This window comes from Halichoerus grypus, chromosome 1 (genome assembly GCF_964656455.1).
Source record: "Halichoerus grypus chromosome 1, mHalGry1.hap1.1, whole genome shotgun sequence".
Taxonomy (NCBI): domain Eukaryota; kingdom Metazoa; phylum Chordata; class Mammalia; order Carnivora; family Phocidae; genus Halichoerus; species Halichoerus grypus.
Genome location: NC_135712.1, coordinates 19,455,124 through 19,482,545, shown reverse-complemented (window position 1 = coordinate 19,482,545; position 27,422 = coordinate 19,455,124).

Genomic DNA, 27,422 nt, shown 5'->3' with positions numbered 1-27,422 from the left:
ACTTACTAACTGTGTAATTTTGCATATGTTACTCTCCTAGACTTCAGTCCTCTTTTCTGGACACATGGGAAACTACAAAGTGCACGTAATGTGGTGCCTGTCATGCATGACCCAAGAAACAAATAGAAGAGAGAAAAGAGAGAGCTATTGTTAAATCATGGGAAGGTGAATTCAGACTGAGTGAATTTCCCTGAGGGAAAGCCACTCATCTTCCCCAAATCTCACTCTTATTTCAAGCCACATTCAAAATCCAAAGTCCTCTTCAAACAAAACTTCCAGAAAAATACATTTACACCTCGGAATTTGTTGTCAACATTGAAAACTTTTCCTTGACAAAGGTCATCCCATAGAGAGAGGCTTTCCATTTCGGGAGCCATGTATATTAGGTTTTGCTATCAGAAATCCCCCACCTCCAAACATCTAAATTACATCAGCTGTAATCTGATTACTCTGAATTTACTTCGACAGCAACAAAACTCATGTTCCATCTTTAGGGCTTATATCACTACCATGACAAATACCATTGAAAATTATAATAAAGTTCCTCTGGACTTAGCAACTCTCTTACAACATTTTTGGAGAGTGGAGGGGTGGTGATTACTGACCCAACATGAAACTAGGTCAGTCTAAATAAACCCATAAAATACACTGACCACCTCAGCAAACTTTTTAAATCAATTGGGCCTCACTAGAAAAACCAACATAAAGAAGAAATTTCATTTAGTCTCACTGAACCTCTTACTAAACAACCCTGAGTATATCTTGAGTATATTTTATACAGCACCTAATTTTATTGAGATTTATGTAAAACCTAAGCAATTTATAATGAATTCTTCTCAAAGTCAGGAAAAATAAGGAACCACCAGTACCAATACTTCTCTGATGGAATTTAAGAAAAAAGCTTAAGACTGCCATAAAGAGCAAGAAACCTCAGAATATAAAACTCCCTTCACCTTCACCTTGCCTCCTCCCCATTCAATGCCTTCTCATCCAACATTTACATATGGCCACCAGCAGGAGAGAAAAAAGCAATGCTTTTTCAACTATTTAACACCTACCAGAGCCATCATTGCTTACATGTGTGGAAGCAAAAAAATGCATGTACAATAAATTTAGCAGATTGCAGAATAACATGTACTATAAGATCTCAATTTTGAAAAAAAAAAGTGTATGTATATTTATCCGCCCATGGGGGCCAAAATCTAAAAGAATTTTACCTGTAGTTTCCACAGAGGGATGAAATTTGGAGTTGAGGGAGATCTTAATTTTTTACTTTATACAATTGAAACGTAAGTTGTTTTACAAGGAATATACATCACTTTTGTAATAAAAGAATATTAATTGAAAGAAGTAATAGTGTGAAAGTCAGGACAGTGGCTATTTCTGGGGAGGATGGGAGACTAAAGTAATGTTTGAGAAGGGTCACAAAGAAAGCTGGTGTGGGTGATGCTAACATTTTAAGTTTTGATCTTAGTAGTGCTTATCTGGCTCTTCATTTCATAATACATTTTTGATTTTCACATTTTTCTTTTGTACCAATTATAAGGACATTTACTTTTACAATAAAATTGCTTTAAAGAGGAGTCATCTAGACCAATGACCAACATGATCATGCAAATTATAATTCCTGATCTTATCCCTGCCCCCCCTAGAGTAAGTATTAATAACTCTGACTTGTATGCTCAGAGGTATCCCACCTTGGGCAATAAATTACATAGTCTTTTACAAATAACCTACTAGTGATGTGGTATTTTTAAAATGAAAGGAAAGTTTGGAAGTAAACTAACATCCAATGGTTCTTGAAATGCCATGCAGAGAGAATTTTTAAGTGTGTGGTAAAATTTTTGGTTGCCCCAATGCCTAGGAGAACTCCTAGTATTCAGCAGACTTTAGCCAAGGGTGCTGGTCTTTTTACAATGTATGTGATAGACCTGCACCATGAATCTCACTTTTGTTTTAAAGATTAAAAAAAAAAAAAACTGAGATCCCAAATGTTAAGTGAACAGTCTAAGAGCATGTTCTTAGTAAAGAGCTGAGCCCATGACTAAACCCTAGGGCTCTTGCCTCACTTACCAGTTTTCTTATGCATCAAACAACAACAACAAAAATCTGCTCTCTCCATGTTCTTTCCAATTTTTCTTCTTTCCATCCTTCCTTTTTCTTTTTATTCTTTTCCTTCTTTCTCACCTGACTTTATTTTCTTTACCTACAAAACATTGATAATGCCATTCAACTTTTATTTTTAAATGGCAGAAAATCCAATCTGGTATCAGAAACTAGGGAATAGTTTATTAGCTGACTGCATTAAGTGATTTGGAGGATAAATCATTTTAAAATACAGATTAAAGACATAAAATCTCACCTCTTGTACCCTTACCCTTCCCCCTTCAAGTTTTCCTCCCCCACCACCCTGCCAAGTCCAACTGCTTATTGCCCAGAATGCATGATACAACATCTGTAGTGGCTCCTATGGAGATTTATTTATCCAGATTTTCATTAAAATAGCAACTGAATTGACTCAATAAAATGTTGCTTATCCTAATAAAGTTCTTTAGAGCTTTGCAAATTTGCATTTAATACTCTTTAGTGTCGTTAAAGCATTAATAATCTGTGCCTAAAGAGCAATAAAAAAGCTTTACACTTTCTATTTAATGGAGGTAGCTTCATAACCCTCTGTTTTCATGTGACTCAGCTCTTAATGTACCTTAAATGGAATCACTGACTTAGGCTGAATGAATCTGAGGCTTCTTATAATCTCTTGGCCCTCCGTGTTTCCCAGTCATGAAAAATAATGCAGGTATGCTAGTCCAGGTCTATAGCATGAGCCTTCAGCATTCCCTTAAGAATAAATGACATCTGGTTTGCTTAAAATCTTCTCATTACAGGTGGGACTGAGAAGGGAAGAGAGAAAAGAGAAGTGGAGTTAGAGAGTAAAGGAATAAGTCAGCAAAATGTTGCCAGTGCAAGCCACTTATGGATAGATCCTTCAGCTGAGACTTGGAGATCCAAGGGAAATCCAGATGCACTGATGCAGATCCATTGCCAAAAATCACACGCCTGGATGAGTTCTTGAAGGAAATAAGGATGCATCATGCAGCCTTTCTGGTCCCCTTCTTCTCTCTCCTTCTTTATTTGCTGTCTCTCTCATTCTCTCTGTCTCTCTCTGTCTTCTACTTGAATAGGAACAAGTGAAAAGGAGAGAGAAATTAGAAGCTGTTTAAAAGCAGATAATGAGTCATGGAACACTACATCAAAAACTAATGATGTAATGTATGGTGATTAACATAACATAATAAAAAAATAAATAAATAAAAACAACTGTACTGAATATCTTGTACAGCCAGCCAGAATGTTTGAGAATAAGCTGGTAAATAGGAGACCAGGAAGTAGGATCCAGGGAACTCACATGTGATGTTTTTGTTGTTGTTGCTGATGTTCTTTGCTTCTTGTTTGCTTGCCGGCTTGTTTATTTTTTTCACTTCAAGTCATAACCAAAGTCAAATCCAGAAACAACCTTTGTTTTCTGGCATCCAAAGAGAATCTGATGGAAGAATCATTTTTTTTTTCTGTCTACTTTAAGATCTATTTAGAATGAAACCAAAGGGGGGTAAGGAGGAAGAGTGTGAGGAACAGAAGGGGACCCATGTGTGAAAAGACAGAGGCTGGACACCCGCATTTTCCAAGAATGTATGTGCTGTGTTGCAGTTGTAGTTCTATTGAGCTCTGTCTGGGCTGCATTTTAATTTTCACAGTGTTAGATTTGCTCTGAGCTAAGGTCAATTACAATAACTTTTAATGCCTAGTGAAAATAGAGACAGGGCCAGAGGATACCATGCCACCACATCAGCCAAGAGTCTGTCATGACAATAGACCCAGAATGACCTACTAAAAGAAAGACAAGTTAAAGAAAACTAAAGAAGACAAATACATCAAAATTGGAGTGACAGTAAAATAATAAAATAACAAAGTTTGAAAGGCAAAAAAATTAAGAAGAAAGAAGAGAGGAGGAGATGAGTAGTGGAGTTAGACACTGAAAATATATCTCACTGATAAAAAAGAAAGAAAATGTTCGAAGTAAGTGAAAATGTAAGTGAATACTGCACTTAAGAATTGAATACAAAAGAGCTTAAAAATCTGACAGGTGTGAAGTGATATCTCACTGCAGTTTTGATTTGCATTTCCCTGATGATTAGTGATGTTGAGCATCTTTTCGTGTGTCTGTTGGCCACCTGTATGTCTTCTTTGGAGAAATGTCTAGTCAGGTCCTCTGCCCATTTTTAAATCAGATTATTTGGTCTTTTGATGTTGAGTCATATAGATTATTTATATATTTTGGATATTAAACCCTTATCAGATATATCATTTGCAAATATCTTCTCTTATTCAATAGGTTGCCTTTTTGTTTTGTTGGTGGTTTCTTTTGCTGTGCAAAAGCCTTTTATTTTTATTTTTGCTTTTGTTTCCCTAGCCTTAGGAGACATATTTAGAAAAATGTGGCAGTGGCCAATATCAAGAAATTACTGCCTTATGATCAAATAATTCCACTACTGAGTATTTACCCAAAGAAAATAAAAAAACTAATTCAAAAAGATATGTACGTCCCTATCCTATGTTTATTGCAGCAATATTTATAATAGCCAAGATATAGAAGCAAACCAAGTGTCCATCAATAGATGAATAGATAAAGAAGATATGTGTGTCTAAAATATATAAAATGGAATATTACACAGCCATGAAAAATGAGATCTTACCATTTGGGACAACATGGATGAACTTAGAAGATATTATGCTAAGTGAAATAAGTCAGACAGAGAAAGACAAATACCATATGGTTTCACTTATATGTGGAATCTAAAAAAACAAAACAAATGAATAAAGAAACAAGTAATAAGCAGAATCAGACCTATAAAAACAGAGAATAAACTGATGGTTGCCACAGGGGAGGGAAGTGGGGTGATGGGCAAAATGAGTGAAAGGGAGTGGGAGGTACAGGTCCCCAGTTATGGAATGAATAAGTCATGAGGATAAAACGTATAGCACAGAAGACATAGTCAATGGTATTGTAATAGCATTATATGGAGATGGATGATAGCTACCCTTGTGGAGAGCCCTAACAAAATGTAGAGGTGTTGAATCACTAGGTTATATACCTGAAACTAATATAACATTGTGTGTCAACTATATTACATTTTTAAAAAGAGCTTAAAATGCCATGTTCTACTTAGAAAAAAAGATCTTTGACAGAGGGAAGGTAGGGTCAGGCCCATTGACCCTACATTTATGGAATGGAGTGAAGCAGTGATTTAGACAAAAAAGAGAAGCCAGTTTGACAATGGAAGTACAAGAAATAAGGAATCTATAAAAGAAATTTGAAAATGGAAGCAATGATCTCTCTTCAAAAAAACAGGTATTAGCAAATTTACACAATGAAAGGTTAATCTTGAATTTTATGACCATTTAAAAATATGGAATCACCAAACCAATAACTTTTATGTCAAAATATACAGTCTGGAAGGCACCTGGGTGGTCCAGTCGGTTAAGTGTCCGACTCTTGATTTTGGCTCAAGTCATGATCTCAGGGTTGTGAGATCACATCAGGCTCTGTACTCAGCATGGAGTCTGCTTGAGATTATCTCTCCTTCTCCCACTGCCCCTCCCCCTGTTTGTCTAAATAAATAAATAAGTAGATAAATAAATAAAATCTTTAAAAATATATAAAAGCTGACTTACAAATAGCTTTAACCAAATCTTCTCGGAACTTCTATACATGTAGGATAAATAGAAAACCATCCAACTCATTCTGTGTAACTATTGTAAATTTGATACCAAGCCCAGACAGGTGCAGTACAAGAAAAGGAATCAGAGAGCGACCTCATGTAAATTATACAAAGGTAGAGTGGTCTTCCAAACCAGTATGAAAAGAATGAACTGTAATTCAGTAATGTTTCTGGCTCTTTATATAAACAAAGATAAAATTAAAACCCTAAATCCCACATATAGGAATAGATGCAATGAGTGACTTTTTAGAACATTTTCTTTGGAGATTTAAAATACTGGGTTTTTTTTGTTTTTGTTTTTTTTTTTGGTTTCGGTTTTGGTTTTTGTTTTTACCTAATAAAGCATATCATTTTCTTACATTTTTAAATATCAAGAAAGGACGAAGAAAATTATAACTTAGAGTAAGAAACATAAGTCTGAGGGATAATGATAGATGCAGTGATTTGTTTATTTTTTAAAGTGACTATGAGAAAGTCCATAGTATCTAATTTGCCATATACCAGTTGTTGAACATTTATTTTCTTTGCCCTATCTCTTACCATTTATTTAAAGAAGTAACCAGTTATTGAATGAATTTTTTTAAGATTGTATTTATTTATTTGAGAGAGAGAGTAAATGGGGGGGGGCGGAACACAAGCAGGGGGAGGGGCAGAGGGAGAGAGAAAAGCAGACTCCCTGCTGAGGGACCCTGGGATCATGACCTGAGCTGAAGGAAGATGCTTAACTGACTCAGATACCCAGGCGCCCCTGAATGAATTTTTTTTTAAAGAAATGCTTTCAGGTCTGGTTTATAATTACCCATTAATTAAAGAATAATCTCTTTATTTCTTGAAGACTTGAAAGCAGTAAACATTCATTGAGATGAACATCTTCATCTAGAGTTCTTAATTTATTTTCACACTGGGTACTAAGAGTATACATCAGAGCAGGGAAAACAATTATTTTCCAGCAAAGCCATCTCAATTCAAATAAATGTTTTGCTGTAGAGCAAGGCAACTGCAATTCCCTAATTAGCTACAAAATGAAGATGAAAGTAAGAAAAAAGAAGATAAAGATGCAAGAAGAAGGAGGAATAGGAGGAGGAAGGCCATGGCAGAAATTTGGTTTTTCATTTATGTTCCTTCACTAGCTTTGTTTTTTGAAAGATCAGAACTTATTTGCATACATATTTTATAAAAATGAGAATAACACCAACCTACTTTACAGAACATGGGAAGAGTATGATAACAGAGGACAAAAACTAGGCTTTCTTATCATTTTCATTTTCCACGTAATTCAACAATATTGTTAACTGCAATAAAAATGTAGTAGTAAGTATTTCTTGATTGAATAATTAAATGCAATCTGTTGACATCAAGTACATGAATGAACATGCAAGCAGGTAAGAACTGTGCAAATCAATGCAATGGTAAACTCCTCTCTAGTAGAAGGCAGCCAAGACTTCCATTCTACTCCACTTGGGTCTTCACCTCTTTCTCATTTCACTTCTGATCTTTACGATAAACACTAAGATCCTTGGGTTTCTTCCCAAGTTTTGAATCTGTTCTCTTCAACTTAATGTTTTTAGTTAATATCCCTTTCAGCTCAATCAATTCTTGACTACTTAAGTAGGACACCATGGTTATCTTACAACACACATCTCAAAAATAGGTTCTCTTAGTCAGACTATGCCAGCTCAAACAACCAAGATTGTGAGTGACTCTTAAATTAATTTTCCTGCCATAGATTTGATTATCTTTGTTTCTAAGTGCCATTGGAACTTTCAAGTTCAGTAAATTCTAATCCCCATGAATTGATCTCATCCATACATTTCAATTTCTACTTGTCTTCTGCTTAGAATTCCAGTGTATTCCTGTGTGATTCTCTGCTAAGATTAGAATTTTTCCCTGGACTGTAGACTATTTGGTTGGGTCAGGAAAGACTCTTACAGTCACTTGCAATGGGAGGTGAAATATGATCTTTCTATGTTTAACCACCAGCTCTGCTTCCACATTGAATGCACTGATCACATTGAATTAGAGCAATGAAGTCCACATCCCTTTTCTACAACTGCCCAATGTTGTGACCCACCCATGCAACTGGTTTTCTGCATGTAAAAATGTCTATAAGAATCAAGTTAAGTTCGTTATTGTCTCTTTGGTCACTAAACATTGGGCAATGGGCTACCCTGTGAAAGACTCACTCCGGAGTTAGATTTTCACAGGCCCAACAACTTCCTCCCCCAACAGCCTTGATGGTCAAGATCAGAGCCTTTATTGTTGCCAGAACCAGCTTTCCTCCAACAACCTGAAATCTGACTTTTCATATCCTTGTTATCTAAATTAAAGTTAAATAAAAAATTCTGAATGGAGGACAAATAGAATTCTGATTTGAATGAAATTAACTATCCTTGGACTCTCACTCCATCCTGATATTTTGGCCTTCAGTTTGGCTGTCCTGTTTCTCTTTGTACTTATTCCTGCAATGATGAGTTCAAAGATTCAGAAAACCAAAATAAAGGAAAAATTCTCTAGAAAATATCAAAGATTTAGTATTGGTTTCCCTCCAACTTACTTTAAAAATTTTTTCCCTAAAGTACATATAATCAGATTCTTTTGTTTCATATTTAAATAAATGAAACACTTTCACTACATAAAGACTGATCATACATTTTATTAAAACAACAGGTAAGCAAAAGACTTTGCCAGTGTTAATGAAACATTTCCTGAGGAATCCAAAAAGAGCTAAACTCTGCAGCATTATACTGAATGTGGAGATGTCTGCTCACTTAAAGTTTAGGTATTTTCAGAGTTCTCTTTTTGAGTCTGTAGATAGAAATCAGCTCTGGACCCAGTTGTATGAGTTCAACATCCTAGGGTAGTGATGCCTTTTCCAGTGGACCGTATTTCCCTGACAGAATCAGAGAAGGAAGGCAAGGATGACAGGCTACAGGTTTGGTTTTTGTTGTTTTTTTTTTTTTAAGATTTTATTTTTAAGTAATCTCTACACCCAACGTGGGGCTTGAACTGATAATCCCTAGATCAAGAGTTACATGTTCTACCAACTGAGCCAGCTGGGCACCCCAGAGAGACTACAGTTTTTACTTTAGTGGCATTAAAGCAGACTTTTATCTCAGCCTCCACTTCACCTTAAATTATGACTAAGTAAGTTGATACAAATTATTGATTAAATGAAAAATTTGGTCTCTTATCATGGCAGGTAGGAACATACCCTGTCTTTAAGGTCAATTACATGACTGTGTTATCTGAAAAAGAAACAGTCTCATAAAGAAACTTCTTTGATTTTCTAACGTGTCTATCCATATAAAATATTTGTCTAATCAAGTATGACATTATTAGTTTGGGTAAAATTCTTTTCTTGGTGGATTGTTTCCCAAATCCAAATGGTCAATACTAAATAATCCTATACCACTCGAAGATCCAATTTGTTTACAAAACTTGCAACTAACTTTGGCAGGCCCATTTCAAGACACCATTAATCATGTTCACTGTGTTAAGCAAGCCAAACATTGTGCTTACCAAAATTATAGCAGCTTGTCCTTGACTACAATTTCCAAATAAGGATTAGTCCTGGCTTCTCTTTTAGCGTCATTGGCCATGGATTGCACCTGTCCTACCCAGCCAAGGAATATACATTGAAGAACACCTGGGTCAAGGACATACAAGGTGGTAGTGGGATACAAGTCGGGCCCTCATTTGTCCTCAGTTAGATGTCCTAACTCCTGGAATCTGTGAATGTGACCTTATTTGGAATAAGGGTCTTTACAGATAAATTAAGTTAAGGATCTTGAGATGAGATCATCCTGGATTATCCAGGTGGACCCTAAATCCTATGAAAAGAGTCCTTGTAAGAGACAAAAGAGAAGGCACAGACACAGAGGAGAGGTCCATGTGAAGACAGAGGCAAAGACTGGAGTTATGTAACCACAAACCAAGGAAAGCCTGGAGCCACCAGAAGCTGGAAGAAGCAAGGAAGGATTCTCCAGTAGTCTTTGGAGAGACTATAGCCATGCCAACACCTGATTTCCAGAACTGTGAGGGAGAAAAATTGCTGTTTTAAGCCACCAATTCTGCAGTAATTTGTTACAGGAACCCTAGAAACCTAACAAATACATACAGATCTTCCTCAATTTATGATGGAATAATGACCTGATAAACCCATTATAAGTTGAAAATATCATTAAATTGAAAATGGATGTAATAAACCTAACCTGCCAAACATCAAAGCTTAGCCTAGCCCCCCTTAAATGTGCTCAGAACACTTACATGAGCCTATAGTTGGGCAAAATCATCTAACACAAGGTCTACTTTATAATAAAATGTTGAATATTTCATGTAATGTATTGAATACTGTACTGAAGTGACAAACAGAATGGTTGTCAGCATACTGGTTGTTTACTCTCGTGGTCAGGTGGCTGACTGGGAGCTGCACCCACCACCACTGCCCAGCAACACGAGAGAGGATCGTTCAGCGTATTGTTAGCCCAGGAAAAGAGTAAAGCTCAAAATTCACAGTACAGTTTCTCCTGAATGGGAACAGCTCTCCAACCACTGTAAGTCAAACCATCATAAATCAGGGACTGGGTATAATCTGGAACTAGATAAAAACGTAGCCCTAGATAAACAGCCCATTAGGGACATTAGTGATTAAATTACTCCAACGGGTATTTCTCTGAACATTTGGAAATAAAGTATAGAAAAGAATCAAAGTGTTCATAACTGAAGGAAAACAGAAGAAATACAAAGAAAAGAAAAGACAGAGAGAGAAGCTGAGTCAGATTTATGGAAAAACATAAAAGGAAGGTTGGCACGGGGTGAGGACAAATGAGCCCAGCCAGGGATCCATACTTCTCACCAGTACTGTGAGGAAAACTTTAAGTTGTTGCAATTCTCATTTCTAAACATAACCTCCCATGGCCAAAGTAACATTTGATCTTTGTGACCGAGTAATTCTTATTAACACCATCATTCTAAAAAAGCAATATGGGGTTTTGTTGTGGTCAAAGTTTATGGGTGGAGCTAACTTAACTTTAATAGATCCGGTCATAATCTGTCCTATTTTGTTCTTTAGAACAGCACTATCATGTTTCAAACTAGCATTTTCCAGGTTCAAGAGCAAATGCAAAGCTGCTATTTCGGAGAAACCCTTAGAATTTCTTATGGATACATATGTGCAAAGCTGGGGTTAGCTGTCGTCCTAGTGAGAACACAGGTGAGTTATCTCAGCTCCATGAGAGCCCATTAACAGAACCTCCTGCAGGTTAAAAGGTTCAAAGAGTATCTACTAATCAAAAGGGATCTCTCCTCAAAAAAACTCAAGCTATATTTTATCAGTTTTTTCCATGAAATTATATTTTAGAAGATAATTACTATTCATCCAATCCCTTTGGTTTTTCAAGGTCAATTTTAATTCAAATTTAATGACCAGCAGATTGTACTCATTAACTAAACATCATTTTACTAAATTACATTTTATGTTATGCTTGTTTTCGGATGGGGGGGAAGGTAAGAAAACGAAAAAGAAAAAGCCGTATGAAGAATTCTTCAAAATAAGTTAAATCTATTCAATATTATTTTCCGCATAAAGTCCTGTGTAATTAATATGTAACAAAGTTTAGAAGCAAAATAAATTGTTCCTTTCTTGAAGAAAGGTCATGTTTACTTTGAATTAACCGTGAAAATTATGTTTTTGTCCAGGTTTCTTATCTTATCCTGGTTATCAGGAAGCCTGTATTTCAATGTAATGCTTAATTATACTCACTATTTTGGTATACTTCAAGAGCATAGTACTGCAGAGGGCATAGTGATTAGAAACAGACTTTAGAATCTGCCATAGCTATTTTTAAATCCTGACTGGGCATTTGACAGCTGTATGTCCTTGAGGAGGTCACACTGAACCTCAGTTTTCCCATCTATGAAGTGGAGATAAAAACAGTACTTACTTCATAGGGTTCTTATGAAGATTTAATGAGATAATACACATAAAATACTTAGAAACAGGCCTGACACTAGTATCTCCATAGTATGTTTACATCTCTATTTTTTGCTTTTATACTTTTATTCTAGACAACTTCTTATTCCTTTCATAAACAGGTAAAATATGAATATAAATACTAAATTAAGGAAAGGAATACCTAATTTAAAAAAGAACCTGAACGGTTTAGAGAAAAAGGTTAATAAATGTAAATGTAGAGTTAAAATGTCTGTGCACTGAATATCTGAGCTTTCTTTTTATTCTCCCTTTAACATACATCTATTAGTGGTTAGGTAAGTTAGAACAAAGGCAGACAGAATGTGGCACTTGGGACACCATAAAGTGACGCCTGGTCAAAAAGGTGAGAACCTTGGCAATTTCCCCTTATTGGCAGAAATGGGAATTAATCTTGCTGGTTGGTCACAGGGGTGCTATTTTCAGTGTGCCCCGATGTACTGCTCCACTTCCCTTTGCTCCAGGGTAAATTTCATTCTTAAAGAAAATTACAGCATGGCTACTCCAAATACGAGAAGCACTGATTCAAAAGATAAAGCAAAATTAGAGTGATCTAGAGACAAATTGCTAAAGAAGATGTGGTCATGCATCAAGACTAAGTAAATCTAAATGCTGATGCATTTTGAATCAAAGATTAGCAGACTTCCAGTATGTATGAATATTTGTAAGTTCCTGAAGAAATGAAAAAAATCAAGAAGCAATCAATACAAATATTTATGTTGTGAGAATGGTCTTCTATTCAAAAATGCAAACCTACATCAAATTGTGTTGGAACTAGGAAAAGGTTTGGGACATTGTAAAGCTTTATTTTTAGCTCTGTTGTTAATTTCTCTAATTTAACATTGTGGAGAACTAAAGATCCTGGCACTGCTATATTAACACCCCTTCTAACAAGTCTTCTAGCTCAATAAAAAATAGAGTTGAAGAATTTAGAAATGCATCATGGCAGTCTTTAATCTAGAAGACATAGGCATACACAAACCTTTCCATGTCAATTAATTATTTCAGTATTAGCTCTGTTGTCAACCAACTACATATGTCAAGTATGTTGTCCTATTAAAATCTTTACCTGGGCTTACCTGCATTGATTGATACAGAGAGGTTATTAACAGTATTATAAGTTTACCAAAAAAAAAAAAAAAAAGTAATTTTTAACCCACAAAATTAAGCCTGTATCCCAAAATCTCTTAAGAAAAAGCCACAGATTTTGAGTTCTGTCTTCATTTAATTCTATCAGAAGAGGTTTTCAGCCATGTCTGGTGTCTTATAGTTTAAAATAAAATGGCATAGATTCTATTTGGTTGCATTGGTTACTGCCTTCTTCCATATGATAGTCATCATAACTGAGGTCAGAGAGAGAAAGAATCTTGCCTTGATTTTCTTAGTTTTGATTCAAAGTAAAAATCAAGAATTCCACTGAAAACATTCAATTATTCATACAATGTGTATTTATTAAATGTCTCTTATGTATTAAGTTCTTATGAATTTTATCTCTTAAACAGTGCCTCCTCCATCATCCCCCACATGGTTGGGAATTGGTGTAGTAGAACAAGAAATTGGTATGACAGGAATTTTCTGATTTTTGTAACAATTCAAAGTTTCTCTAATCATAGAAAAAAATCCTTGAGTGTAGTAGGCTGAAAAATGCACCCCCCAAAGATATCTTAATCCCCAGAGTCCATGAATCTGTTACCTTATATGGCTAAAAGGACTTTGTAGATGTGATTAAGTTAAGGATGTTGAGATGAGAGATTGTCTTGGATTACCTAGGTGAGCCAAATTTAATCATGAGACTCCATGTAATAGGAAGGAAGTAGAGTTAGATTAAAAAAACCTGGGTGCCTGGGTGGTTCAGTCTGTGGTTAAGCATCCAGCTCTTGATTTTGGCTCAGGTTGTGATCTCAGGGTCCTGGAATCAAGCCCTGCATCAGTCTCCATGCTTAGAGGGCAGTCTGCTTTAGGATTTCTCTCCCTCTCCCTCTGTCTCTACCCCCACTAGCATTCTCTCTCTCTCTCAAATAAATAAATAAATCTTAAAAAAAAAAAATCTGATGTGACGACCGAAGTAGCGAGAAATTGGAAGATGTTAAACGCCTTGCTTTGAAGATGGAGCATGGGGCCACAAGCCAAGGAACGCAAGTGGCCTTTAAGCTAGAGAAGTGAGGTAAACAAATTCTCCCCTAGAGCTTCCAGAAGGAATGCAGCTTTGACAAAAACTTGATTTTAGTCCAGTAAGATCTATTTTAAATATCTGCCTTCCAGAACTGTAAGAGAATATATTTGTGTTGTTTTATTCCACTAAGTTTATGGTAATTTGTCACAGCAGCCATAGGAATTTAATGTACTGAGTTATCTCAAGTTTACTGTATTTTTATTGGTATTTGTGTATGTGGCTGATGCAGGTGTAAACCAAGGTGGGACAAAATAGAAGCTGATCCTCACCAGCCCCCCTGGGTATGATCTGCTCTTTATCTGTTCTTCCTAACCTAAGTATCAAAATCTTGTCTAGTAATCTCTTTCTGGCCCAACTAGAGACTTCTCAATGTACCTTAAAAATTCTTTTATAAAGACTTTATGAAGCAATTAGTATTAGTTAAGAATTATTTAAACTGGAATATAGCAGTGTTTTCTAAAGAAGTGAATTATTAAAATAAAATTATGGGTAAGTTGATTATATTTTGTTATGCAATTTCTATGTCTTTTTTTGCCAGGAAATTTGTGACATCATTAGTCATATAATGTTAAGGGAAATGTGTAGGTGTTCCCTGAGTGAAGTCTGCTTGATTTTTATCACTTGGTTCAGTATTACACCCAGTCCTCTTGAAATTTGAGCTTCCATGTATTAGAATGGAATGTCAGTCCATGGATAATTGTGTCTGAATTTTGTTCAAAACTCAGAATCTTAAACCTAGGATTTCTTTAAGTAACAACTATGTTTCTTCTGAGTTTCTATCAACTACCATTTCATTCAACAAGTATTTATTGGATGACTCTGAGTGCCATCCTTTGTTCAGGGTACAAAAAATGACAAAAATTCCTGTTTTATGGAGTTTCCAACTAGTGAGTCTGGGCAAATATGTGAAGCAATAAATGTTCCTTTGATGTAAAGCTAGTAAATATATCTACTGGAACAACCTCCAAAAACCAAAGAATGGCTTCTTCTCTTTCACTGATGGAGAGGAAAGGGATGTGGGTGGTGGGAGGTGAGGGAAGTGAGATGGAAAGAGGCATTAGAAAAGTGATATTTAGGGGCACCTGGGTGGCTCAGTCGTTAAGCGTCTGCCTTCGGCTCAAGTCATGGTCCCGGGGTCCTGGGATCGAGCCCCGCATCAGGCTCCCTGCTCTGCGGGGAGCCTGCTTCTCCCTCTCCAACTCCCCCTGCTTGTGTTCCCTCTCTCGCTGTGTCTCTCTGTCAAATGGATAAAAAAAAACATTAAAAAAAAAGAAGAAAAAAAGAAAGAAAAGTGATATTTATTGGCCCTACTGACAGGGAACACACGTGCGTGCACACACACTCACATTTCCATGTGGAGTGCTTTTTCAAAAAATTCTTCACCCACTACCACAAATTTTAATGATGATTTTCTTCCAGTGCCCAAGTAAGCATTGCCCGTGGTCCAGAGTGTCTGGTTTCGCTGTTAAGAAATTCCATGCCTGTATATGCATTGTTCACAGTGTTTTCACCATGGATGAGGAAAATGAGCCAGTAAGGGCTGTCATGGCTTAGCCCTTGGGCACTGCAGCCTGCAGCTTCTTGGCTAAGAAACTAAAGAGTCATGGGGCACCTGGGTGGCTCAGTCCATTAAGTGTCCGCCTTCAGCTCAGGTCATGATCCCAGGGTCCTGGGATGGAGCCCCGCTTCTCCCTCTCCCTCAGCCTGCTGCTCCCCTTGCTTATGATCTCCCTCTCTCTCTCTGTCAAATAAATAAATAAAATCTTTTTTTTTAATTTATTTTAAAAAAAAGGGAACTTAGAGTCATGATATGGAAAGACTTAGCTCTGGATGGGAAGCAGTGAGGTGCAACTGCAAGAATTCAACCTGGGCTCCCCAAATGCCCATAGAGAAGACATTACACCTCTGGGCTTCTCTTTCAATCTATGTTGATTGAGAAATTTTAGTTAGACCATCTTTATCCTTCCTTAGCTCTAACATTCTATGATTCTATTGAAATTAGATATTAAGAATATAGAGAAAAAATTGGTGGTTACCAGAGGGGAGGTGGGTGGGGGATGGGTGAAATAGGTGATGGGGATTAAGAGTACATTTATCGTGATGAGCACTGAGTAATGCATAGAATTGTTGAATCACTATACTGTACACCTGACCCTAATATAACACTGTATGTAATTACACTGGAATTAAAGAAAAAAGAAATTAGATATTAAGATATGTAAGTCTAGAATCTTTAGCTCTATCCCTATGTGTAACATATTTAATAATGTGTGAATTGTTGTACCAATTCGAGAGCCTACTTTTTCTTACACATGTGAGGATAAAAATTTTTAAAAACTACTATTCTCAAAGCACTGTTAGCACACACAGACATAGCCAACTTATTTACATTCTGAAATCATATGCCTGTGTATGTAGACTTCATATGGCTTAACATCTTAAGAAATGTGATTTTTGTGTCACATTTGTGGAAGAGCAATATAAGGATTTCTTCATTTGATATTGTATGATATTTCCGTATTTTTGCTTTATAAATTATAAAGGATTCTTCTTTATTTTTGTAGGATAAACCCTCAAATAACTAAAAACCCTCAATGTATCATATTATTACACTCTATGAGATTTCTGTCTCACACACACATACACACACATGCATAGACACACACAAATATACATATCAAAAACTAATTAAAAACTAGGCAAAACACTTCCACAAAATTCCAGAAATCAATGCACATTTAGCTTTAACTCATTATCCCCATAAATATATCAATGCTTAAACCCATTAAGGCCATAGAAGATCCTCAACCATAAAATGAAAAATATCAAATATAGTTCATGTATTCTATCTACTAGGTCAGGAAAATGAACTGAAATTCTTTGTAGTTTTTTTTTTAAGATAAAGCCAAAACCCTCCAAAAAGTGCTTTATGACTAATATTCAGTCAGAAAACTCAAGTAACATAACACTTAAATTTCTAAACACTCCAGCATGAAACTTGAAATATACAAATTCATTTAAATTCATATATGAGTATTATAGTACATGTAATTTAAAGTATAAGTGAGGTATTTGTTCAGAATAACAAAACTTTTGGCAAACAGAGGCTATCACAATAAAAATAATTCTAGTCAAATCCCCCATTGATGTATTATTAAACCAAGAGCCCTCTTGTACATAACTGAGTGTTGTCAAGACCAAGTTATATTTTTTAAAGTTCGGCTGAGAATGATTTTGAATAACTTTTAAAGGGCCCTGGTGAAGCACCATAGAATATTCTAAGAGTTATTCAGCATTTGGACATGATCATGAATATATTTACTATTGCATTTTCATGATCTTTTAAATAGTATTTTCAAAACATCTTGAGAGATCACAAAGGAGCCATTTGAGTAAAAGACAGATTCCAAACTACAGTTCTGTGCATGTGTGTGTAGTTACTTGACCCTCAGCCATTAAAAAGAGAGATTTACCTGAGCAATGCCCCGTAGTAGGATGGCACATTATTTTCAATCAGCGATTTTTCTTGAAACACTGTCCCTGGACAAGCCATGAGTCACAGCCCCTTTGATAGATTCTGTCATGAAGATAGAGAACAATTATTCCTCCAGGCAGAACATACCAAAGGAGAATTTTGTATAATTGTAGCAAACCCAGGGTGGGAGGAAGTATTTTTGCAATGACTCAATGTTAGTGAAACAAGAAAGATATATTTGTTTCAGATGAGAAATAAATGAATATGAATTTATATTCCACTATATATAATAAAACTAAAACACATACATTTCTAGCATGAGACTATTTTAATGAAATAAATAAGATTATTTCTATGTCCAAGAAGCATTAAAACATCTTTTGTCAGACACATAATCATATTCATTTTCTCACTGGAGAAAGCAAATAAAATACTATTTGTTTACCAAAATAGTTGCTACAGGTTATCTATCCCTCAAGTGTTGCATTTTCAAAAATATGAATCAGGCTTACTTTTAAACACAATAAATTTAGGACTTTCAGAACTCGACAGTCACGCTTTTAAGGAATGGGACATCATCAGAAAGAACGACTGAAGCATTTTGATAGCAGAGGTTTCTTTTACCTTTAAATAACATCCCACCTGGACCTCCTACATCACTTCCAGGCCTAGAGGGTGAGTTCTTAGCAATACATACTGCTCATTTGGTTGATGTCTCTATGGAAATTTTTGTTTTTTTTTTTATTGTAGTTAACATACAGTGTAGTTAACATACAGTGTTATATTAGTTTCAGGTGTACAATATAGTGATTCAGCAATTCTATACATTACTCAGTGCTCATCATGATAAGTGTACTCTTTATCCCCTTCACTTACTTCACCTATCTCCCACCCTCCTCTCCTCCGATATATTTTAGTTTAAACAAGTACTCTCAGTTGAAGGGTTTTTTTTTCCCAACAAGAACATTTTTTATTTGAAGCATACTTCAAAATACATGGTTCTGAAGGATATATATAAAACATTCCATCCAAGAAAAATAGAATACACATTTTCCTCAAGTACCACAGAAGAATCCCCTGGTTAAATCACATAAAAAGAGACATAACAAATATTACAAATTTAAGAAGACTAAAATCACACCAAGTATATTTTCCAGTCACGATGGTACAAAACTAAAGATCGACAATAAAACAAAGCTAGAAAAGCCACAGTAAATATTAAATATTTAGTATATAAATATCAAACAACACAATTTTACCTAAGGAAAATTTTCAAGTAGATTTTTTTTAAAAAATCCTCACCCACTCTTACATATTTCTATCACAAAATCAGCTGCTACTTTCAATGGATATGGCTAAAATATGTTACAATAGCATAAAGCATGAAAAAGCAGATATAAGAAATCTGCTGACCTACATCAATGTAATGGTCAATATGACTCTATATGGACAGATGATGCTCAACAGACTATATCCTGAGGGGGCTGCTATCTAACAAAACACAGTTACAGTTTCCAGCAATGTATGTAGCAAAAACAACCTTATTTTAAAGTTTCTAGAAATTTCCTTTGGCTGCAAAAGGTGAATTTCCATCATTAAATTTGTAGTTGAAAAAGACAAAAGTTTCAGTCAGAAGCCACTTCTGTCTTCTTGGGTGGAAATTGGACATTGTTTTGGGGACAGCCTCCCCTTTAGTAGCAGGACGGACCACCTGGGTAAGCACAATGAGTCAGGTGGCTGTAACAGACCTAGCTATTATTCATGGAGATGTTTTGAACCCGTGCCAGGTAATACAGTCAACTCTGGAGATTGCTACTTTAGGCTCTGGAAAACAGAACACTTTCATGTGGGTAGCATGGATAGCAATTGAAAGAATGGTTGCTATGAATCAGTAATTCAAGGACAAAATGAAGGAAGTGGGATTTGTTTGGGGACAGGAAATTTTTGTTTATTTATCTGAGTCTGGGGGTTGGAGCTTGGACTCCAAGGAGTGACAAAATAGGTGGAAGTGGCTCCTGAGAAAGATAAGCATGGCAACAGCCTGGTAGGGGGTAGAGAAAAAGGAGGGGCAAGGAGAACCCAGAAGAAATAGGGAACCCCGTAAAGGAGAATGAGTGCTCTCGAAGGAGCAGTGACAACTGTGAAAAAGGTTTCTACTTTTGTTTCCATGCCTATATTTTTAATATTTTGCATTGTTATTCCATTCTACTCTTCCAGATTTTTTTTTAATGCTACATGGCAGTTTTAGCTTCCCTGCCCTTTAGTTTTGGAGAATGGTGTGTGTGTCTGAGTATGTTACCAGGCAGGGTGGAGGGTATGACCTTGCATGTACCAAACACTGTGCAGAAAATCACTGCCCAGAGAGAAGATTATAAGAGGGCAAAATCTGGTCACCAGAGTGCTCGGAACAGGAATCTCAAGCAAGAGATGACAAGCAGCCGCTGAAAATGGATCTGTTGAACATTTAAGGATCCCTAGGCTATTGAAACTGACAAAGGATCTTCCCATGAAAGGCAGAAATTTACTGCCATCAACGGGAAGAGAATCCAAGCTGTGTTATGTGTTAGCTGCATTGAAAAGGGAAAGGTGATGCCTGAGGACATGAGAATTTGGGAGCATTCAGCATAGAACAACCTTAAGATTCAACAAGAATAGTGAAACTCAGGTAGCCATCTGCCCCCAATGTCTCCCACCACTTGCTGGCATTTCCCCGGAAATAGAAGAATCGGAGTCCCCTATTCCTGCTGGGGTTGCTTTACTGAAGAGATACAGAGACCATTTACTTAAAAGATCAGTTCACTTCATTTACTGACCAACATGCTAATCTGAAATACCATTCTGCAATTGGATTAGAAAGATTATGGATGAAGAAATACTTTTAAGGCAAATCATCAATTCAAAGCTTTTGATCTGTGCTTGTTTTTGAGTTTTCATCTACCATGTTGTTCCATATTTTACTCAGTGATCCTGCCTGGCAGTTTAGCTACACATTCCAAATCCTTCTTTTCTTGACATTTTCAGTGGTTTGTGGTTCTTGTAAACAGTAAGGAAGGTGTGGGAACAATAGAAACCTGGGAATAAGCCAGTGATACCAAATCATGTTCTTAAATATCCACACAACAATAAAGAGGTATGTTTCCAGGAAAGTGGGTTGCTATTTATATTCACTCTAGTGTTAAATCACCCAAGAGAGGAACTTGTATTTCATGAATTGGAAAAAAAAAAACACAAAACACAATGCTTTTGTTTTGTGTTGCTTTAGTTTACAAAACCCCTCCTTTAGTTTGTCACTGTTTAGATGCTAATAAAATGCTTAAAATTTTCCAGTATTACTTGCTAATTAAGAGGACAGTAATCATGATATATATAATAGTGCACTTTAATCTGATTTCATTAAGTATCTTGAAATATATAATGCTTAATAGTCTAACCAAGGTAATTTGAAAATACCTTCCATATTACTGTTTAACTAACTCTTCCATCTCCATTTCTGTGGTAAGGAAATAATACCCTTTATTATGTGTTAAGAAAATACCAGAATAAATCCATTTTAAAATATCTATATTTTAAATAATTTAGAATCTGCTTTGGTTTCCTTTTGCTTCAAAATGCTTCTGTTTTAGCTATTTTATGATCAGGATAGGAAAGATGCAATTTTACATTAATAGACTCCCTACCTTACTTGCCTAATATTGATTTACAAATTCAAAGCAAATATAAAGGAACTAAAAATATTAGCACATGTGGATGACAGAAATTTGGAATTTGTACCAGATGCACTTTGCTATTTCTCTGTAAGTCTTTCCCCTCCCCTTGTCTTCCTGGCTGGCAGAGCTGCAGCATAGACCAAATGACCACTTCTACCCTCTATTTGGCCACACCCTGAAGGAGGTTACCCTATCCTCAGCCTGATCAAGTTTTAATCTTGGGACTCCATTGTCCTGGAAAATATTTAATCTAAAAATTGACATGTGATCTTTTTTTCTACAAAAAGTCATTTGGGGGAGCCCTTAATATTTTAAAATATTAAAACAAATATTTTTGACAAGAATTACCATGAGGGAATGAGTTGAGGCTAAAGCCAAAGTTCTGAGGACAGGTGAGCCTTCAGTAATACTGCTAAGCAAATGAACTAACAAGCCCTGCAACTGTTCTCTCCCAGACTTCATGTTCTATAAGTTCCAGTTAAGCTTTTTAAGACTTTTTTCTGTTATTTGAAGTGGGAGCATCTTTATGAAAACTTATATATATATATATACATGAATAGATACACATATAAATACAAATAAATGAAAAAACATGCAGTACTCATTTATATATATGTACAAAATATACATATATATTGCATTTATTTTTCATGATTTCAAGGAAATAATATCTGGTTATATATTGTATTGCTCCACTTCAAACTGTGTTTAGAACAATTTCTCAATGTTTGAAGAAAAGGTATTAAAATCAAATGAACAGATAAATTTACTTTCCAACTTAAAGTTTACTGAAAAACATGTTTGTCAGCAAAATCCTTCTTAGAGCACCTGAATATTCTGCAAACTATGTTGAACTTCAAGTAATAAAGCTCAGAATAAATGTACACTGAAGTACAGACTATCCAGCTCCTCTATAATTTGTGATGTCCTTTTGTTTCTGTTATTGTTGTAGTGTTTGAGGGGGGAGCCTTGTTTCTTTGTTTAGTATATGTTTCAAAATTGTCTTCTTTCCAAACTGTGTTCCTTGCAGTTCCATTATGTCTACTGAAAGTCCATTTCAAGTGCAGGAAAAAAAAAAGACATCTAATTCAAATGTTTCCTAAAGTTATACCTTAAATGATTAATTTAAAATCACATTTACTAGACTCAAATACATGTTTTGAACGTTTTCATAGCTTAGCATCATCTTTTTTTTTTTTTGCACCATCTTTTTAATTTTTTGTCTTGGCAAAAATTATAAGAGATAGAAAATGAGGTGATTTCAGGCTGAAATGAAAACTTCAAAGAGGTTATTGATCTCTTCACATCACATCACAATCACATGATTTGTGGACCAGAAAAACTACTGGCAATCAAGAGCAAGTTCAGGGTAATCTAAGAGAATAAAAGTTGGACTAAGTCTGCAAATGGAGAGTCAGAATTCCAAATAAGACTCAGATGTAACATCCTTGCAATGCAATTCCAGAAGCCATCATACTTGCAGATGTGGCCTGGCCCAAATGAGCACTCGTTGGATGGTCGGTTCATAGACTGTCGCCCTACCATCCTTGCTTTCAGTGGGGAGAGCTTTGCCATCCCCTCGAAGGCTAAATCTAAGTCTCCTCCAAGAACCTGAGAAAAGCAATACATATCAGGTATGCCAAACTATTTCATTTTTTGTAGATTAATAAATAAATCCTACAAGTCTCCTAATTCACCATAGTACCAAATGTTTTTGCTTCCCCAGGTGAATTTCATAAGATTGATCTCAACAGCTACCTAAGTTCCCAAATCTCAGTTTTCACATAGTGTTCATAGTTCAATAATAGTTGGCCAGCAAGAACCCAGTATTTAAAATACAGAGGTATAAAGCAATCAAATTCTTTTGACTATCTGACTAAATGTGACATACTTTGATTAATGCCACCACTGCATGGGGCCCCCAGGGGACTCAGTTGGTTAAACTTCTGACTTTTTTTTTTTTTTACCATTACACATTTATTAGAATGGGAAGACAGCCTGGCAATACCAAGGGCTGGCAAGGATGTGAAACAATGGAATCTCCCCTACAGTGCTGGTGGGAATATAAATTGACACATCCATTCTGAAAAATAGTTTAGCAGTCTTCTATAAAGTTCATAATACATTGACCAGTGACACAATAATTACACTCCTGGGTATTTATCTCAAAGACATAAAAACTTACATTCACACAAAAACCTATACACAAAAATTCATAGCAGCCCTAAACTGAAACAACACAATTTGCTTTCAGTGTGTGAATAGATAAGCAAACTGTGGTACATCATGACAACAGAATACTACTCAACAATAAAAAGGAACTACTGAAGTACACTGCGACTTGGGTATATCTCAAGGCATAAACTTCTGAATCTTGATTTCAGATCAGGTCATGATCTCAGGGTAGTGGGATCGAGCTCTACATCAGGCTGCATGCTCAACAGGGAGTCTGCTTGAGATTCTCCCTCTCCCTCTGTTCCTCCCCCTGCTGTCTCCCTCTATCTCTCTGTAACTCTAAAATAAATAAAATCTTAAAAAACATACCACCACTGCATGTCCAAAGGCCTAACACAGTGCAGTATTGACTTCCTATATCATTTATTCATTCACTGACTCATTAAATCAGCAATATTTATTGACCTTTCCATGTGCCAGAAGCCAGGAATGTATAGTAGCAGGAAAGATAGAATCTCTGTCCTCAAAGTTTAGAGTCCAGAGAAAGTGACAAGAATTCACATTCATGTAATTTATTACTGATTTATGAGATGCACTGGTCTAAGTTTTTTTACACATATCTTCTGCTTTATCTTTCAATCAACCTCTATGTTATTATTAGTATTTTTTTAAGTTTTTATTTAAATTCCAGGTAGTTAACATACAGTGCAATATTAGTTTCAGTTGTACAACTTAGTGATTCAGCACTTCCATACAACACCCGGTGCTCATCACAAGTGCCCTCCTTAAACCCCACCACCTATTTCCCCCATCCCGCATCCACCCCTCCTCTGGTAACCATCAGTTTGTTCTCTATAGTTAAGAGTCTGTTTCTAGGTTGCCTCTCTCTCTCTTTTTTTTCCCTACGATTCTTTGTTTTGTTTTTTAAATTCCAAATATGAGTGAAACCATATGGTATTTGTCTTTCTCTGACTGACTTATTTTGCTTAGCATAATGTTCTCTAGCTATATCCCCTTCATTGCAAAGGGCAAGATTTCATTCTTTTTGATGGCTGAGTGATATTCCATTGTATATATACACCACATCTTCTTTTCCATTCATCAGTCAATGGACATTTGGCTCTTTCCATAAGTTGGCTATTGTAGATAATGCTGCTGTAGACATCAGGGTGCATGTATCCCTTTGAATTAGTATTTTTGTATTTAGATAAATACCTAGGAGTGCAATTGCTGGATCAAAGGGTCATTTTATTTTTAACATTTTGAGGATTGAGGAACCTCCATACCGTTTTCCAGAGTGACTGCACCAGTTTGCATTCCCCCCAAGAGTGTAAGAGGATTCCCCTCTCTCTGCATCCTCACCAACACCTGTTGTTTCTTGTGTTGTTAATTTTAGCCACTCTGATAGGTGTGTAACCATATGTTATAAATGAAAAAACTGATGCTTACAGAGCTAAGATAACCCAGACAGATTTGCCAAGCCAACAAATCACTGAATCAAAACTTGAACCCTAGTCCATTTTACCATAAAGTCTATGCTTTTTACCATAAAGTCTATGCTTTTAAGCAAAAACAATGGCTCTGACTATATATCTGTTCAACAAATATTAACAGAGCCAACTAAGAAGCAAACATTATCATTTTCCAGAGAAAAAGAGTAGAGGAAAAGACAAGATCCCTGCCTCTAGAGAGTCATTCTTCTCATAGGAAAGACAGACCATTAAACAAGTATACCAGTAAATCATTTAAGTCAAAGTAAAGATAATTTCTATAAAATACATAAAGCAGGGCAAGTGCATAGGGAGGGAAGAGAATGATTGTCTGGAAAGTACTCTCTGAGAAAATGACATAAGATCTGAGACATGGATGATTTGAAAAAACAACCATGCAAAGATCTGGGAGAAGCATCCATAAGTCCAGAAAATCAAAGAGCAAATGCAAAGGCCCTGAGATGGGACCAAGCTTATTGTGTCTGAGGATCATCAAGAACAGGGATTGGCAAACTGTGTTTCGTGGGCCAATCTGGCCCACGGCCTGTTTTTGTACAGCTCATTCATTATAAATGGATTTTATATTTTAAGTGGTTGAAGAAAATACAAGTACAATACATATAATATTTTGTGATACATAAAAATTATAGGAGATTCCATTTCAATCCTGAAAAGCTTTTATTGGAACACAGCCACGTTCATTTGTTTACATATTGTCTATCGCTGCTTGTGGGCTGCAATGGCGGAATGGAGAAGTTGTAACAAAGACCATATGACTTAAAAAGACTAATATATTTACTATCTGTTCCTTGCAGAAAAAAAAATATGATGAAGAGGGTCAGTGTGAATGAAGGCAATTGCATAAGGAGGAAAAAAAGTCATAGGAGATGTATGAATAGGGTAGACATAAGGCAGCTCATGCAGGGCCTTGCAGGCCACAATAAAGGGCTTTAGATTTGACTGTTATTGAAAGGAGCATTTGGAAGGTATTGAGTAGGGAATTTGACTACAATTTTAAAAAGGCCCCTAGATGTTTTGTTAAGGGGTGGGGCAGCAAAAGAAGAGTAAGAATGAAAGCAGAGAACGCCGTCTGTGGTATCGTGCCATTTAAGGGAGAAGTGCTGGTGTCTTAAACTGGGGCGGTAGCAGACCAGTTGGGTGAAGCATCCATTTAGAGTAGACAGGATTTTTTTTTTTTTTGCATCTATCTTTGTTGTTTTATTTTTTTTTTTAATTTTTTTTATTGTTATGTTAATCCCCATACATTACATCATTAGTTTTAGATATAGTGTTCCATGATTCATTGTTTGTGCATAACACCCAGTGCTCCATGCAGAATGTGCCCTCCTCAATACCCATCACCAGGCTAACCCATCCTCCCACCCCCCTCCCCTCTAGAACCCTCAGTTTGTTTTTCAGAGTCCATCGTCTCTCATGGTTCTTCTCCCCCTCTGATTTCGCCCCCTTCATTCTTCCCCTCCTGCTACATTCTTCTTCTTCTTTTTTTCTTTCTTAACATATATTGCATTATTTAGAGTAGACAGGATTTTTTGATGGCCAAGAAGTCAGATGTCAGAAACAGAGAGAAAGCAGGGAGGACTCTGAAGTTTCTAGCCTTATCAATGCGACAACTTTTGGAACTTTTTACCAAGATGGGGAAAACTGCAGAGTTGCTGGTTTGAAGGGAGAATCAAAAACTCTGTTTTAGACATAATAAACCTGACATGGCTGTTAAACCTCCACAGTTAATGCCAATTAGTCTAAAGAACATAAGAGTCTGAAACTCAGCAAAGAGATTAAAACTGCATACATACAGTTTTGCATCACTCTGTTGATGGAATTAAAGCCATGGGGCTAGATGGGATCACTTGGTAATGTGCTATGTAAGTAGAGTAGAGAAGACAGCAGAGCACCAAACCCAAAAGATGCTCCATTTTTCAGAGTTCCAAAGGTCAGGAGCATAACTAATTGACCAGCGAGGTAGGAAGAAAACCATGAAAGTATTTCATGGAAGAGGAATTGTCAGATACTTCTTAGAAAATAAGCAATATGATAGTTCTTAAATTTTAAAACATTACCGTCTTAAAAAAAATAAAACATTATCTTCTTATTATTATTTTCTCTTCACGGTGATCTGGTTTTCTTCTTCCTAACAAAGATCCCAAAACAATTTTTTAAATTATTATATTTTAGTGAACACAAATCTATGAACAAGGTCAGAAAACTATCATTCCATGAGTTCAGGAGATTCAGAAATTTTTCATTTAACTACCTTTACAAAGACAAGCAAGGAAGCTTAGGTTCCAGTCAATAACCAAATCTACTCTTGATTAAGTGACATTTTTTTAAAAACATAGTAAAGACAAATAACTCAATTTGCTGGGCAAGTCAATATCCTACAGACATGCCCATTACATATCCAGCACATTTTTACCGCTACTTTGCCAAGAATCTGAAAAATGAAGAAGTGACTAAAGAAAGGTGTAATATTTGAAAGCTCCAGAAAAGTCCCAATAGTTCATTTTGCCCTTGCTTCCCTAGCCTTTGGCGATGTGTCTAGGAAGAAGTTGCTATGGCTGAGGTCGAAGAAATTGCTGCCTAAAGTCCCCTCTGCTATCAACAGCCCCTAGTAGTGA